Source organism: Camelus bactrianus, chromosome 1 (assembly GCF_048773025.1).
Source record: "Camelus bactrianus isolate YW-2024 breed Bactrian camel chromosome 1, ASM4877302v1, whole genome shotgun sequence".
Lineage (NCBI taxonomy): Eukaryota > Metazoa > Chordata > Mammalia > Artiodactyla > Camelidae > Camelus > Camelus bactrianus.
Genome location: NC_133539.1, coordinates 115,783,673 through 115,800,756, shown reverse-complemented (window position 1 = coordinate 115,800,756; position 17,084 = coordinate 115,783,673). Strand labels below are relative to the sequence as shown.

General features: G+C 42.4%; 1 protein-coding gene across 4 annotated transcripts in view; it reads right to left on the bottom strand.

The window, feature by feature from the left end:
- The window catches only part of ZNF385D (zinc finger protein 385D), a 290,014-nt gene that overhangs the window by 54,045 nt on the left and 218,885 nt on the right, over nucleotides 1–17,084 (bottom strand). The window lies entirely within an intron of this gene.

Genomic DNA, 17,084 nt, shown 5'->3' with positions numbered 1-17,084 from the left:
TGGTACCACTGCATAACTTAGCCTAAGCTGATTGATATAGAGGGAATTAAATATTTGATGTAAGATATTCTCTCCTGGTCTTGGCTCTTACTTCTGAAAGTAAGAAAGGGTAATTTATTCCCTCTTATTCAACTTTAGGAATATCTTCAGCACAAAAGCATGGTCCCCAGTAACACAGAAAACAGACCGATTAAAGGGACAGAAAGACACCTTACTTTTTCTCTTTACACTTATTAAAACTTGGCAGCAGGACAAATTTGAGGAAAAGGGGATTATAGAATTTTTTTTACCCTCTAGGTCATATAAATCTTATAAACTGTGTATAATGAGGTTGTATTATGTATAATTAAAATGGTAGTAATAATCAAAAGCACATGATAGGATAAAGTGACAGCCATGAATTTCTTATCAACATTAGGTGAATATTAACTATTTTGGATCAAAACGTAAATTATCAAGTTAATATTTTTACACTTAAACTGGTGGCCTAGAAATATCGGTATGAGTCCCTCTGTGGAACACTTTAGAAGATTCGAGAGCTGTAAATTAATTTAGTTCAATATTCAGGCAGGAAATGTGTATCTCTCTGTATAATTTCATCTAGGAGACCACTTGAGAAATTTATCTTTGCTTTATGTAACTTTTGCGGAAATTTTCCTTCTCAGATCTGATCCATAATTTAGCCTGTGTAATTAACACATGTAATGATGTGCCAATGATCTCTTATTTATATGGCACTGAGCTTCAATGAACACAAAGTACTCTATTTACTTAATTTATTCTCTAAACATGCATCTGGAACTAACTTTGGACTTGAAAGAAATTAACTCCACTAAAGAGTAGATTTCAGTAAAAGAAGATTTACTTAAGGGCAACAGTAAAAAATTAAGGTATGCAAACGTTCTTTTAAGACTTTCGATTTATAATGAAGAGTTCTGGAATAGTATTTCCAAACTCCTATCAGTGTTCAGCAAGTTCCTGATGAAGGCTCTCTAGATAGACCCTTCCATTTTTATGAATATCATAAGAACTTAATTTGTAACAAAAGGCTACTTTGCAAATGCAGCTAATTCTACATTTACCTGCGTCTATAATTTGCTTTCCTTATGGCTGCCTCTTACATTAGCATTCATTACAAAAGCCCCCCTTCTAAGATTATTTGATTTGACGGAAATGCATTAGCTCTGACAGTGTCCATGCAAGTAGAATCTATGGTAATTACTGCTATTTAAACACAGATTATTCCTTCTGGTCTTCTATTTAAAAACAGAAATAAAATCTCCAGCCACCAGAGATTAGAAATACCTGCTTTTAAAATACACCTTGTATTAATTAATATCATTTCCCCAGATGAAAACAGACATGTACCCAGGTAGTGGCATATGATAAACATCGTGGATTCATACATTTATTCAGAAAAAAGAAGAAAATTTAGGAAGGGATAAACTCCTCATTTGTATGGGAAAAAGAGTATTCTCAGACGAATGAGTTACTTGGTATCCGAGTAAGATTAAGGCCTTTTGCCATTCTGAATCAATTCATCCTCCAGAAGTCTCTGTCTTTAGTTACTCATCACAGTCAGGTCACCAGCTCCTTCTGAAAATGTTAACCACTATACATTAAAAAAGACTAAAAAAAAATTTCTTTTGTACAGCACTGGGGACTACACTCAATGTCTTGTAATAACCTACAATGAAAAAGAATATACGTGTATACATGCATGACTGGGACATTGTGCTGTACACCAGATATTGACACATTGTAACTGACTGTACTGCAGTTGGAAAAAAAAAAAAAAAGAAAGAAAAGATTCAGAAGACGAAGAGGGATTTTTTTTTTTTCACTTTAAGGATCACTGAAAAGCATAACACATATGGCCTGATTCACTAGGAAGTTATCTGACTGGTGATATTTGATATTTGTCTCTTAAATTTGTAAGCAAGGCCCACGAACGTGGCTTTGTCCCCACAACCCATTTTAATAAACAGGATAAAGATCATTTCAAAGTAGCAAGTGGTTTAAAGCAACCCTCTGACGCACATATGTTCAGATGGATGTTTGGGTATGGTCCCGTCAATGGTTTTAACCACATGACAGTATCACCAATGCCATTTCATCAGTTACATAAATCACTAAATTTCATTTTCCAAAAGCACATTTTGAGTTTACTGATCACATAAGATCATCCTTAAACATTGATTTTTATCTTCAAGGGTTTCCAGGTGTGTGAGCTGACTAATTGAGGCCTACTCCAGGCCAGGCAGAGGGAGAGATGAGGGGTAACCCACAGCTAAGACGCTGGATGAGAAATCACTGAGCGACGGAGCTTACCTGCAAGGGTTACACTGACAATTCCTACTGTCATAAAAACAGGGACCTAGACAGAAGTTTGCTGAATTGTAGGAGCAGAAGTAACACACTATATTTCAGAATGTCCAGACTGTAAAAAATTGAACACAAAAGGGATGGGATGCAATAAATGGTATAAAATACAAACCACTTATATAGAAATAAAAAACTAGGTCCAAGGAAAAGTGAAAATAAGACACTATTGAAACTCCAAAAATAGGTATTCTTTCTTACAGGGAATGCCACCTTTCAGATTCCTATAAATTATCTCTTCAAACCTATAGATTTCTGAACGTGTATGATAATTTGGAAGTTCTCCACTAGTTACTGCCTACTTGGATAAAATAACAGAATGTCAAAGTTAGAAGGGGCATAGCTTGCAGGGCATTTGATTGAAATTATTATCTCAGTGGTTTAAAAATATATTTGTCATCACAGGATTCTTTCTTCTGGAGAAGATTTTGCAGAAGTCCAACTGTTAACAGATAACACAGAGGTTGAAGTTGGCCTGAGGAACCCAGAGCTCTGAACTCCATCCCACCGTCCTTTATGGAGCCTAGTGAGAGCCCTGGGGTCCACAGAGCAGATTGCAAACCACGGCCTCACATACAGTCCCCGCTGAAATGCCCCGGGCCAGCTCATTCTATTTGCTAGATTGTTTTTGCATGACTCCAAAGTCTGAGAAATTACCTCCCAAGGCAGCTGGGCCCACTTGCAGACAGCTTTGCATTTTTAAAGAAGCCTTTCTTACAGAAATGAAATCCATCTTTCTGCAACTTCCTTTCACCGCCTAGTTAGCTAGTACAGTAGTTCCCCCTTCTTCACGGTTTTGCTTTCTACAGGCGAAACCATGGTCCAAAATATTAAATGGAAAATTCCAAAAATAAGCAATTCACAAGTTTTAAACCATGCATCATTCTGAGTAGCGTAATAAAACATGTAATCCCTCTCTGTCTCTCCCAGGACGTGAACGACCCCTTCGTCCAGCGTATCCCACCCGTTAACCACTTAGCAGGTTATCAGATGGACTGGCACGGTCTCACAGTGCCTGTGTTCAAGTAACCCTTATTTTACTTAATAACAGCCCCAAAGCGCGAGAGCAGTGATGCTAGCAGTTTGGATACGCCACAGAGAAGCTGTTAGAGAATTCCTTTAAGTGAAAAGGTGAGAAGTTCTTGACTTAATAAGAGAAGAAAAAGAAACTGAACCCTGAGGTTGCTAAGATAAGAATCAATCTTTTATCTGTGAAACTGCAAAGAAGGAAAAAGAAACTCCTCCTAGTCTTGCCGGTGCAGCTCAGACCACACAAGTTCCAGCCACCGTGCTTAGCTGAGGAGGAAGAGGCCTGATGTTTGTGCAATAAGATGTACCAAGAAAGAGCGAGAGCACGTTCACTCAATATACTTTTATTACAGTATATGATTATAACTGCTCTATTTTATTATTAGTTGCTTTTCATCACTTACTGTGCCTAATTTATAAACTAAACTTTATCACAGGTATGAATGTATAAAAAAAATACAATACACACAGGGTTCAGTCTTTATCTGTGGTTTCATCCATCCAACCATCCATCCACGGGGTCTTGGACTGTACCCCCCGTGGATAAGAAGAGCTTACCGTGTATCTTCTCTCGGGCCTAAAACAGCACATGAACATAGTCAGTGTTCATATATATAGTTGTCAGGTAAATGAGTAAGCAACCTTCCTTCTATTTTTTTAAGACGTAAACTTCATAATCTCTTTCCCAAACAGCAAGGCGTTCGGACACTGTTATCAGTCTCAACATTTTTCAGGTTCGGGTGCTTCAAGCACTTCTCCCATGGTGTGGCTTCCAGACCCTTCACCACCCCGGGTGGCTCGTTCTGGCCGTGAACAGTTTCACACACCTTCTTTGAAGTGAGGAGACTAGAACTGAGTGCAGTGCACTAAGCTTGATCTGACAAGAGCGACCATGTAGAACCACTGGTTCTTTAAGTCTGGGCTCATTCACTGAGTCCCATGCTTGACTCCTACTGAGCGTGTGGTCCACCCAGTTCTCTAAATCAGCGGTCAGAGAGGTCTAACTCTGGTCTACGGTCTGTTTTTATAAATAAAGTTTTACTGGGACACAGGCACAACCATTCTTTTCTGTATTATCCATGACTGCTTTCATGACAGTGGCAGAAATGACTAGCCACACAGAGACCGTATGGCCTGCAAACCCTAAAATGTTTCCATGCTATCCTTTATAGAAACTGTTTGCTGATCCTTGCCCAGGACCAATTCAAGTTCACTGTATGATAGCATTTATAAGTGGAACCTAAAAAATACAAGAAACTAGTGAATATAACAGAAAAGAAGCAGCTCACAGATCTAGAGAACAAACTGGGGGTTACCAGTGGTGGGGGAGGGCTGGGGGATGGGGTGGGGGGTCAGAGGTACAAACTCTCAGGTATAAAATAAGCCACAAGGATATATGGTGCAACACAGGGAGTATGGCCAATATTTTATAATAACTATAAATGGAGTATAACTTGTAAAATTTGTGAATTCCTATATTGTACAATTGTAACATATACTGTTGGACTGCAACTATCGTTCAATTTTAAAAAGCTAAAAAAAAAAGTTCCAACCCACATCAGCGTGCCACCAAATACTACAAACCCAGGGAAACAAGGAAACTGCTCCCTCCCAGCCAAAGCTAACTTTTGCCTCAGAATTCCCTTAAATTGGCATTTCTCCCACCTCTGTAATCCCTAGAATTGTCTGTGAAAATTTTAGACAGTGCCAATTCCTGGGCCTCAGACTAGGTTAACTAACTCAGAAACACGAGGAGCATGGTTTAGAATAAAATAGATTAAAAACCACATTTCTTCTGTAGCGCACAGGGAACTATATTCAATATCTTGTAGTAACCTAGAATGAAAAAGAATTTGAAAAGGAATATATGTATGTGTATGGATGACTGAAACATGACGCTGTGCACCAGAAACTGACACACTGTAACTGACTATCTTTCAATTAAAAAAAATAATAATAATCCTTGGCATCAGCAATCCTGTCTGAGGTCTGTGTTTTTACCATCGTACCCTTCAGCTGATTTCTGGTTTTGCTGTTCTTGGTGTGGTTGTCTGTTTACCTCATTTTTGCTCGGAGATACTTTGAGACCAACAGAGAAGTTGCAAAACTAGTACAGGGAGTTCCCATGCATCCTTCATCCAGGTCCCTCCAATGGTAACATTTTCTATAACCACAGCAAATTTATCACAACCAGAAAATTGACATTGGATTGAACTCTTAACTAAACAACAGGTCTTATTCAGATGTTACCAGTTTTAACACATGACCTGTTTTCAGTGTATATTTCTTGGAAATTTTATCTCATGTATATATTCTGGCAACCACCATCACAATCAGGAAACAGATGATTCTATCACTCCAGAGAAAGTTCCTCAGGCTACCTCACTGCAGTCACAGACTCCCTCCAACTCCAAATTCTGAGAAACCACTACAGAGTGTAATTTGGAGACTGCTCCATACGCGGAACAAGAAAGTATGGCGTCTCGTGAGGCTTATTTGCTCACTCACCATAATGTCCTTGAGATCCACCCAAGATGCTGCAGGCATCAATCGTCCATTCCTTCTGACTGTTAAGTAGCACTCCATCCATCACATCCATGTATCACAGTTTGTTAATCCATTTGCCCAGGGAAGAGCATTTTGTTGTTTTCATTATTTGGTGGTGAGCAGTAACAGAACTTCTACAAAGACTTGTATCCAGGTTTTTGTGTGAACGGAAAGTTTCAGTGCCGTGTGGTGAAGGCCCAGGAGTAAGACTGCTGAGTCTTGGGACAAGTATATGTTTACCTCTATAAGAAACCACCAAAAAAAAAAAAAAAAAAAGAAAGAAACCACCAACTGGCCTCCACAAGGGCTGTGCCAGTTTGCATCGCCCCAGCAACGTGTTCCATTCACTCTGCATCCTCTACTCGCTGGGGTCAGTGCTGGTTCTTTATTTCACTGTAGACATTCCAGCAGATGTGCAGTGGCATCCTCCTGTGGCTGTAACCTGCATTTCCCTAAGAGCTAACGATGATGCTGGGTATTTTCTCACGTGCTGATTTACTGCCTGTGCGTTCTTTGGTGAAGTACCTGTTCAAGCCTTTCATCCATTTTCTAATTGGAATGGTTGCCTTCTTGCCGTTGAGTTTAACGTGTTCTTAATACCGGCTGGATGCAAACTTTGTCAAATGTGTGAATTGAAAATATTTTCTTCCAGATGGAGGTCTGTCTGCCACAGAACTAAAATTTTAATTTTGGTGAAATCCAATTGATCAGTTCTTTGGTTAACGGATAATGTGTTTGGTGTCGGTCTTTGTCAGTCAGGGTCCAATCAGGAGAGAGAAAAACTACATAGCGAAGTGAACAGGGAAAGTTTACTAGTAACTGTAACAGGACGTTACTTAGTGACAATTGCCCAGTAAGAAGTAAAGAGATCTCTAAACAACGCAGAACTAGCAAATACAAGGAACAGCCCCCACCCCTGGGGCTGAGGTCCTGTGACTGAGGACGGGCCACCCCACCTGGCTCTGAGCTCCAGACCTTGATTGGAGAGGCTGTGGCTCACTGAACCATTGAGAGGTTGCTCTGGGGCCTCCGTGGTGGAACCTGCTGGAAATCTGCCCTCTTGGCACCAGAGAAAGCTATTCACGGAGAATCTAACTGGAGACACAAAGTGACACGACTCTGCTTTGGCGTGCTGGGAGAAGTTGCTGTCCTGTGTGTGCTCTGAATGCCGGGTACCGCAGGAGCTGGGTATCAATGGGAGAAGGGTCTACACTGCCGGAGTCTGGCCAGTGAGCACCCAAGACCAGGGAGAAAGACCTTTTCCTCCTGCGATGTCTCTCCAGTGCCCTCTCCTGACAGAGCTTAACATCATGCCAGCTGGTAAAGGAAGACTAGTTAAAGGGTCCTCCCAGATCCACCTTCACAGGGAGGGGCTGGCCAGCAGGACACAGACGCACACGCTCACAGTGCCTGGCGGAGAGGGCGCTGCCTCTGATGGCGTCAGCAGTGAGCACGGATTGCCAGCAGGAGTCTTCCCCCCAGTTTCTGAAGGATCCAGTGGGGAGGGGGAGACGAACGGTTCTCTGTCCCACTGGCCTGGAGCAGAGTGTGTATCATCAAAAGGGCTCCATCCTACAGGGCTGCCGTCCCCCAAGTCTACAAGAGGGCTAGAAAGAGCTGTTTTTCAGGTGTTGTGTGTGCACCCATTGGCTGTTCCGGGTTGCAGGCTGCTCCAGCCCCCAGGCTGGCATGTGCAGAAGGAAAACAAAAAGCCAAACATAGAAAACACAAAAATGAAAGAAACTAACAACCCCCACCCCAAAATGGGAACTTCCCATTGGGTCATGCCTCAAGTCCTGAGAGCCCTGGTCAGTTTCAGTTCTCTCCACCTGTCAGAGTCTTCAGATGGTTGTTCTATGTTGTCCAGGGTTTACCACTGTAATTAGCAGGGAGATAGGGTGGAACGCTGCTGACTCAATTTTCTTTGGAACCGGAAGCTCTCTCTGTTTAAATTAATTACTTCCCTGGCGCGCCAAGGCTCTTCCACACAGAGGTGCTTCTGAAGCTGTGGTCTTGCCATGATCAGCTGGCTGATGGAGATTCCTTCTAAAAATATGCTTATCCTGATCTACAAGGCTTCCTAATTTGCTAAAGCAGCACACGGGCCATAACGCAGGCATTCAAGAGATACCCATGTTACCACGAAGGGCCAGTTTTACTAAATATTGGAGCCAACTTGAAAAAAAAGCTTGAATTGTCCTGAAATGCCAGCTGGTGGCGGCAAATTGACCTTCGGCATCACTGATGTGTACTCACCTTTGTGATACAGCAAAGATCCCAGATGTCTCAGCCCTCTTTTGGCCATTCCGTCATTTCTGATCTTGCTGGCTATCAGCTTCCTCCATGAAGTTTCTTTGCATACCTCTCCCTAATTTTTTTCCATCTGTGAGGATCACAGAGGAATGGGTACTCGAGGATAATAATGACAACGTTAAGCAGTAACAATAGCAACCCTCCTACCATTTCAGAGTAACCACTATGTGTCAGGCGTTACGGCAGATGTCTTAACTGCATTGCTGATCATCCTCACTACAATTTGTTATTTGATAGATGAAGAAAATTGAATGACACAGCAGAGATTATAAACTTAGAGTCTGAGTCCAAATGTCATCTGCTTTTCCAGCTCCAACCCCCAGCCTTTTCTCCCTCTCTCACCATGTCTGAACCACCCTTTCTGTCTGTCCCTTTAGACATACGTCATAGTCTTCCCATTTTGGTTTTATCTACTCAACAAGGCTGAAGTCCTCCTGATGGCAGTGAATTTTCTTAGGTCCTAAAACCCTTCCCTGACACAGAATCCTGTGCTGGGCGTTGAGTGGTGGCTGATTTTCATAGCTGCCAGTCTCGGGGCTCTGCTCTCTGGAAACTGACTTAGCAGAGAGATTTAAAGACTTGATCTAGAGAGTCACAAATCCAGCCGATGACCGCTGAGTAGAGGGGATGCTCAGTGAATAATGAGGCTAATCTGACCGGTGATCAAAGTTGGGCCACTCAAACTTGAGATGAGGTGCATGAATTGGCGGCTACATATGGAGGCACGGAGCCAAGTGTCATAGACGCAAGCACAGCCTTTCAAACACACGCCTTTCAGAGACACATATTTGACAATGATACGCGATCAAGGCTTCCATCAGTCACGCCACAGCCACCCGTCCCAATTACAAAGCACCCGCTGTCCGTTTCTCTGAAGATGATGACATGTTATCAAAGGATGATAAATGTCTCCACAAACAAGTTGGGCTAAAAAAAAAAAAAAAAGCTTGCGATCTTTCTCTCTGGTTTTGTAATAACAAACATCTTGACTGGATTTCTTATCTGCTGAGGAGTAAAAAACAAAAGGCTCTAACTATCACGAAAGCTCAAAAGTAAAGAGAGAAAAGTCAGAGGATCCGGGCGTTGGAAAGACTACTTCACATCAGCGGAACAACAACCCAGAGCTGGAACTTGCTCCAAGACGTTCCTAAACACTAGTCCCGCTGACCTGAACCAGAATTCCTCCACAGCCAGTAAAACATCTGGAATGCGCTGTTTGATAGAAAGCTCCTTTGTTCACTCATTCCTCCATTCATTCATTTGATGACTTCTTCTTAATGAGCCAAGACCATGCAAGGCGCTAGGGAGACAGTCATGAACAAGACGGACTTCCTCCTGCACTTCAGGAGCGTCTGCTCTACGGAGGTGACAGACAGGAAGTGAAACCACGCAAGAAACAGAGTTGTTACAAGTGTGCTGGAGAGCCCATCACGGGGTATGAAAAGTAAGTTCTTTTTGAATTGAACCGAGTGAGTGTCTCTGTATTTTTCGCTCATCAGCCCTGGTTACGCACCTTCACGCCGTGCAGAACAAGGCTGTTCTTCTTCCACATGGTGACAAGCCAGGTACTTGAGGGCAGCTACCATCTTACCCGCCCCCCCACCCCCAATTTTCCAGGACCAATTCTTCCAGAAGTTTTTTTTAACTCTTTCACTTGTGACAAAATGTGTGGCCCTTCAAACGCCATTCTGGGCCTTCCTTCGTGCTCTAGGCTTCTTTCTCTGCAAATGCAGGGATTCACCATCGATCATTTTTGTCCACAGTCACATTAGCTACAGTGAATGACATGGCCCCGTTGTAAACACAAGAGGAACTTGAACATGGAGGGGAACACGTGCATATTTAGTGAGCAATGTCTCTGCTGCAAATTTCAAATTTCAGTGAACGTCACAATGGAAGATCTAACGTTACCACTTCCTCATTGTCAATCCTATACCTTTATTGATACTTCCACATGTAACCAGGGACACATATATATATATATATATATATGTATGTATATGTGTGTGTGTGTGTGTGTGTATATATATACATATATATATATACATATATACACACCACATAATATGCATACACAGAACAATATTAATATAGTAAGAATGTGGAGAAAATTTGACAGAGGGAAGATTATCAAGTAATATGTTTACTGAAACTACAACACATGTAGCTGAATCACAACCTGACATTGCAGGGCCAACAGGACCAGTGCTGAGGACCATGCCGCTGGAGGAGATTTGCCGGATTCCAACCCTGGTTCCATCATGACCAGCTGTGTGACTCTGGGTAAGCACTTAACCTCTCTGATCCTTAGTGTCATCACTCCCAAAATGAGAATAAGATCAGAACCCTCCTTGAGCCATCGTGTGAATTAAATAAGTTGAACTGTGTAAAATATTATTAGAGTTAGTGTTATAGATATATCTGCTATTGTTATGGTTACAATTAAATGTGCAGTGAAAATGCAATTTCATTATCTGCTAAAACCAAGCCAGTCTTCTTTGAACACTTCCCCCATGCTATGTTAAAAAGGGGAGGGGAAATGTACTTTAACATTGAATTTATGTATTTACATCATCACAGTCCCTCCAGGCTCCTTGGGTTTTTTTTTTTTTTAAACTCTCTGGCATTAAGTTAAAATTTTATGTCTCTTTCTCTTCTGGTGCTTGATCTACCTCTTCCAATTCCTTTCCATTAAGTTCAGGAAGATGACAGGTGTTCATAATGTGTTCCAAGCTTCCTAGCAGTCAAGGCAAAAAGGGAAAGATGACTCATTATGAGAAAAGAGGCAGCAGGCCGGTCTCACATGGAGCTAAGATTAATGGAGCTTTCCTCCTGCCTGCATGCATCTGCATAGCCAGAATCGACTCTCCTACTCTGTTACCATCAAGACAAAGCTCCCCCTCTCCTTCTAGTGCTTGTGACTTTCCATAGAAGAATTCAAACATCCTTCCGATTATCCCAATTCTCAGCTTGCTGTCCATCCAGTGTCACAGTCCTGTAGAAACAGGACAGAAATGGCAATAAGGAGACTGCCAGCAGAACAGACTTGGTCCCACTGGGCCGTTAGCTTCTTTAAGTCTTGGCTGTTTTCTTAGGCTAGGGTTTTTTAGAGCATGAATAAATCCAGCCAGCTTCAGCTCTCTGGAAGGAATGTTTCACCATTTATTTGTTTAATCTCTCTAAAGCAGTCCAAAAGCATTACCTGGAGGTAGAACTCAGAATTGGATTTCTAGTCCCAGAGGACACCGCTGTTGCTGCGAGAGTCGGCCGAGAGCCCTAGCATGTAACAGACACATTTGCAGTTAGAGTCTATTAATAAACCGACCAGAGCTCACCAGTTAAAAGCTGAAGAATGCTATTTAATGCTCTCTTTTGCTTTTTAATGGACTGAAACCTGTTAAAACACTGCTTAAGAATAAGGCAAATGTTTCTTGCAGGGGATAGAGGGGCAGGAACACACAAACACACACACACACACACACACACACACACACACACACACACACACGAGAGGTTAATGTCAGCAGGCTCTACACCAAGAGCAGCTGGGATGAAGCAAAACCTAGAACCTATAGGGTCCAAGGAACCCCAGAGAAAGGCTGGAGAGGAAACTTGAGACGCTCCACTCAGACAGAACTTCTATGATCACATTCTCAACTTTTCCTGGGGCTATTAAATCAACGGAGCAAAAAATAGGTACATTCGGTCCACAGACAGAGCGAGCGAGGTACATACAGTGGGGGAGGCTTAAAATGGCACCAGAGATGTCCCCGGGCTCTCGTACCAAGGTGCACGCTCCGAGGGGCCCTTCCGGGGGCTCTGACGCAGAGGATGGCTTATTGAGCACGAAAATGAGAGAAGTTAGGGGATGGTGTTTTAAAGACTTGCCTCATTCTTTAACCTCCCAGATGGGCTGTTCTGTCTATTTTTGAAATCGTGATGCAAACCAACCAGCTGATGCAGTCATTTCTGGTGAGAGTCTTGCTCCGGTGACATCTGTCAGGATTCACCTTCACAGTCAAAACCTGGTTCTCTCTCCCCACCTAGGAGCCCTGTCTGCCGGCCCCACTCTGGGCCGCGGGCTGTCCTGGGCTGGCAGTGGCGCCCAGGCTGGCCACCTGTCTGCGGAGCCCCTGGCTGGGTCAGAGCGTGGCCGCCAGGTCAAGGGCATCGCCTCAGGCTTCTGGTCGTGGAGGCACCTTCCTGACTTCCTGCCCTGTGTGCCTGGACTTGGATTCACAACCTTCCTCTGAAAACATGAGGCCCCCCATCTTTTACACACATTCGGAAAATTCTCTTCCTTCGACACCTGGCTCTGGGGTTTGGAGTCGTACACTCACTTGGATTTAGCACACGCCTGCTTCCCACCAGCAAACACGCGTTCTTCCCAGGACCGTCCCGGCTTCTCCCTGGACCTCCAAAGCTCGTGGTCAGGCCTTTTCCACTGCTGGTGCTCAGACAGCCCAGAGAGGAAGACTGGAGAGGACAACACCACTGTGGCAGGTTCACCTGACACTGACGGCCACGGCAGTGACTCCCCTCCCACGCGGCCTGCTTACGTTGGAACTGAGCCACTCGGCCGTCACTGGGTGTGGCCTCAGCCCTCTCCTCTGAGGCCCACCTCAACCAGAAGAGCAGGTGCACTGCAAAGGTGCTGTGACTTTACAGGGGAGGCCACACAAGGAGAGAGAGCTTCAGCCGGGCTGTCTTTCTGGAACCCAGATGCCATGCAGTGAGGAGCCCAGGACGCATGGAAAGGCCACCAGCAGATGCTCTGGCAGACAGCCCTGGCTGAAGTTCTAGCCAAAAGGTGGCATTTTTGTTTTTTTTAGTCATTACCATTTAATTAAAATTGCTAGTTCAGATGAAGAACAGGACTAGAAGAGTGTTTACAATCAACTTCTGAAAAATTGCATTTATCTAAAGGAAATGAAATAGGCCAGCAGCAGTCCGAAAAAGGCACCGCTGGTATTATTGGACGTGGATGAAATGTGCTGTTCAGGGTAGCATCATACTTAGGCCACACAAGGCCAGGAGGAGGAGACGCACAGAGGACACACCCGCAGGCAGTGTTTATCCTGGATTCTCCAGTGAGCTGGAGAGAACCAAGTATTTCTGAAACATTCGACGAGAGCTCTTTACAAAAATGACTGCATCTCCCACAGGATTTAGTTACAGCCATGTTCTTCATTCCACATCGTGCACCTAACACGTGAGTCAGGCAGGTCTGGAGAGGACGCCAGCACACGCTGCCATTTGACTGTAACCCGACAGGGGACCTCTCCCCACACTCCTCCGCCCGAGCGAACCCTGCCCTCTTAACCTCAGAATCACGAGAGAGATCCATCACATACGGCTAATAATACAGCTCAAGATACTCGTAATCATGAGACACACTGATAATAAACGATGCTTGTTTTTTATCCCACTACCAAGTTTTCAGTGGTTTGTTCTGTATGCACAGATAATTGGAAAAGATATTAAGAAGCTAAACATTTGGAGACATCGAGACCAGGGATTTGCAAAGTATGGCCCATGGACCAGATCCAGCCTGCTGTGGGTTTTAGGAAATAAAATTTTATTGGAACACAGCTCATTGGTTTACATATTGCCAGTGGTTGCTTTCATGTGGCAGTGTCAGAGCTGAGTAGCTGTGACAGAATTTGCGTGACCCACAAAGGCAAAAATACTTAATACTCGACCCCTTATAGAAAAAGTCTGTTGAACTTTGATAGACAAATGGCTGACTCTTTTCTTTTCTTTTTTCTTCTCCTTTTCCTTTCCTTTCTCTTTCCTTTTCCTTTTCTTTTCCTTTTTCACTTTTGGCAGGGAATAGTTACTATTCTGCAACCTAATATACGTATACCCTCTCCTGCCATGTAGAATTTTAGATTCATTTGCACGTTTCAGGAAAGGCTACACATACACATTTAAGCACTTGGGTAGATCTTTCACTAATTTAAAATACACCACAGAGATTCTAAACAGCATATGTATGGTTTTCACAATGTTAACACTGGGTTGATCATGTGTTGAGGTGCCCAAAAGTACATCTGCTCGTTGACCAAACCGGGGAGTGAGAGACATTCTAGTAAATGTTTTATTTTTCTTTCTGGCAGAAGAAGACTGCAACTCCTGACTCTAGAGAAGTTTACACTGGGTGGGGTTTTGATGAAGATAAAACAAGGACTTCCTTAGGTTTTTAAGTAAAAGCAACAGTCTTAAAAACCAACACCTAAACTAAATTAATCCGATGACCAAGTGTCCACAAGTTGAATGGGCCTGCATTATGGATTCTAAATGTGTTCTTCCTGAAAAACTGACTTTGTCAATCAAGTTCCACTTGGTTTCTCTCCTTCATTACACTTTGCATTACAAAAAAAAATTAAATTTCTGCAAGATACAACAAAAAAAACTATCTTACCCTCCCCCATTAACTGCAAGTTGGATAGAAGATGCCACCTTTATCGTTTTGAATAAAGAAAGTAAGAGTGGACAGAAATATTCAGTGAATCTGACAGCCATGACAAGTAAATTATTCCATTGCTGTTCCAACCACAGCTATTAAGATCAGTGGTTTTTAACACAAAGACATATAATCTGGTTAGAATCTTGGATTACTCTGCAGTAAGAAATTGGTTTTTACCTACTGTTTCAAAATCCCTTTTAAGATCCATCCGTCTTTCAGGGTGACAATTACTTCCTCGCTTCCTAGGACGCAAAAGCTAACGCATACAAGTCCCTGGGAATAACTAACAGTCAGATCAACATCACTAATATGTTTTTCCAAAATATTTGGCAAATAAGAATTTATGAAATGTTTCTACTAATGGGGAAATAACTATGATTTCCGTCCCATTTCTGATACTCACAGTCTTCTGCAAAGAAAATTCCTTAAACTGGGGATGTCAATAACCTAGAAATTTATATGATGACACACGGACATTTTAAAAGCTAAATAAACAAAAACTACACTGTTTTTCCTGTTTAGGAAATTGCCAACTTTATAGAGCAAACTATTTACGACCCTGAACTTTAGACTACATTTCCTTTTAAAAAAAAAATTTTTATTGATGTGTATTTGATTTACAATGTTAGTTTCAGTGCACAGCAAAGTGATGCAGTTATACACACACATCTATATTTTTCCTTTTCAGATTCTTTTCCATTATATGTTATTACAAGAAATTGAATATAGATCCCCGTGCCAGACAGTAGGTCCTTGTGGTTTATCTACTTTATATATAGCAACATGTGTCTGTTAATCCCCAACCACTAATTTATTCCTTCCTGCCCTTATTTTTAAATATCACTATATACTGATCTAAAATGTCTTAGTAACGTAGGTTCCTGGACTTTCAGTTAACTAAATTACTGCACTAAATATCACCTTAGTTGCCTGAAAGAATTAAAGCACTTTCCAAAAGTGGAAATTCTTAGAAGACAGTACAAGTCCTGCCTGACCTTAATCCTTCCAATGCAGGCAGTCTTGTGGTATCTTTATTAGATCTTTTTTTTTAAACATTTTTTAATTGGGTTATAGTCATTTTACAATGTTGTGTCAAATTCCAGTGTAGAGCACAATTTCTCAGTTATACATGAACATACATACATTCATTGTCACATTTTCTTTTGCTATACCACCCTGAACGTGCCCGATCTCACCTATTTGATCATTTTGTATGTTTATTTAGAAAAATTCACATTTGATGGCAAAAAAACAACAAAAACAAAATAACAACCTTAAAAAACAAAAATCAGACCTTTTTTTTTTTCCTCTTTTGTATCTCAAGCCTGAGTTTTGTTCTTCCAGAGAATTCTGTACAAAATCAACACGCACAGGAAAACCAAGGTTGAGATGGTTTCACGGGCAGCTTCTAAATGAACTACTATAAAAATTTTGCGTACAAGGATCAAAGAGAGTCCTTCCCAACACACAAAGCTTTTTCCATCTGGGCAAATAATAAAAAATAACAGCATGGTTGTCATTAAAAAGAACAGAGACCAACAAAAAGCTCTGGCCCTTAACTTTATCTTCTCTTAGCAGCCTGCACGCAGGTAAAAAAATCACAGTAAAGAGGTGACGCGCTTCCGTGTGGGCAGACACACACATCAGTGCCTTTTAACAGGTCCAAAGCCTGATACACAGAGGCAAGTATTTCAACAGCATTCTCTGGACGGGTTAGAGGCTTTTGCAAAATAAGAGAAACAACCTTGGGTAAGTTAACAGTCAAGGTGAAACCTAGTAGCAATCTAAACAGGGGTGGGGCTCACAAAGTGATTGGTGCCCAGGAGGAGGCAGCAAGACTGAAGGAATCAGACTGGGTTAAAACCCCAGCTCTGCCTCTTACAAATCTGTTGACCTCAGTCAAGTTATTTCACTCAGAACTCGGTTTCTTTATCTGCAGATTAAGAGTTCGATTCTACCGGAACCCTCCCTGGCCTCTAGCACACAATTACTAAAACGCTTTGTTTTAGCCTCTCATTCTCCCTCCCCCACTCACGTGAGTCACGAGAGGTCAACACAGTACTGAGCACCGGCCCTAAATGTTTAAATGAAACATTTCATCTAAGGAGTTGTTTTAGGGATTCCACGTCTTTGACATTAAGGTCAGCATGTGCGGTTAGTAATGTCTGTGAACCCGCCCCCTCCCACCTGGGGAAGATTCATTCCAATTGCTCTGGACTTCCGTGGTCTTGTATCCGCTGTTTTCTCCTGCCGAATCACTTCCTAGCCTGGATGATAGCTGGGGTTTAGTTCTTGTTTTCCCAAGGACACTGAAGACACCCTGCGGGGAGAACTGCTATTCTGC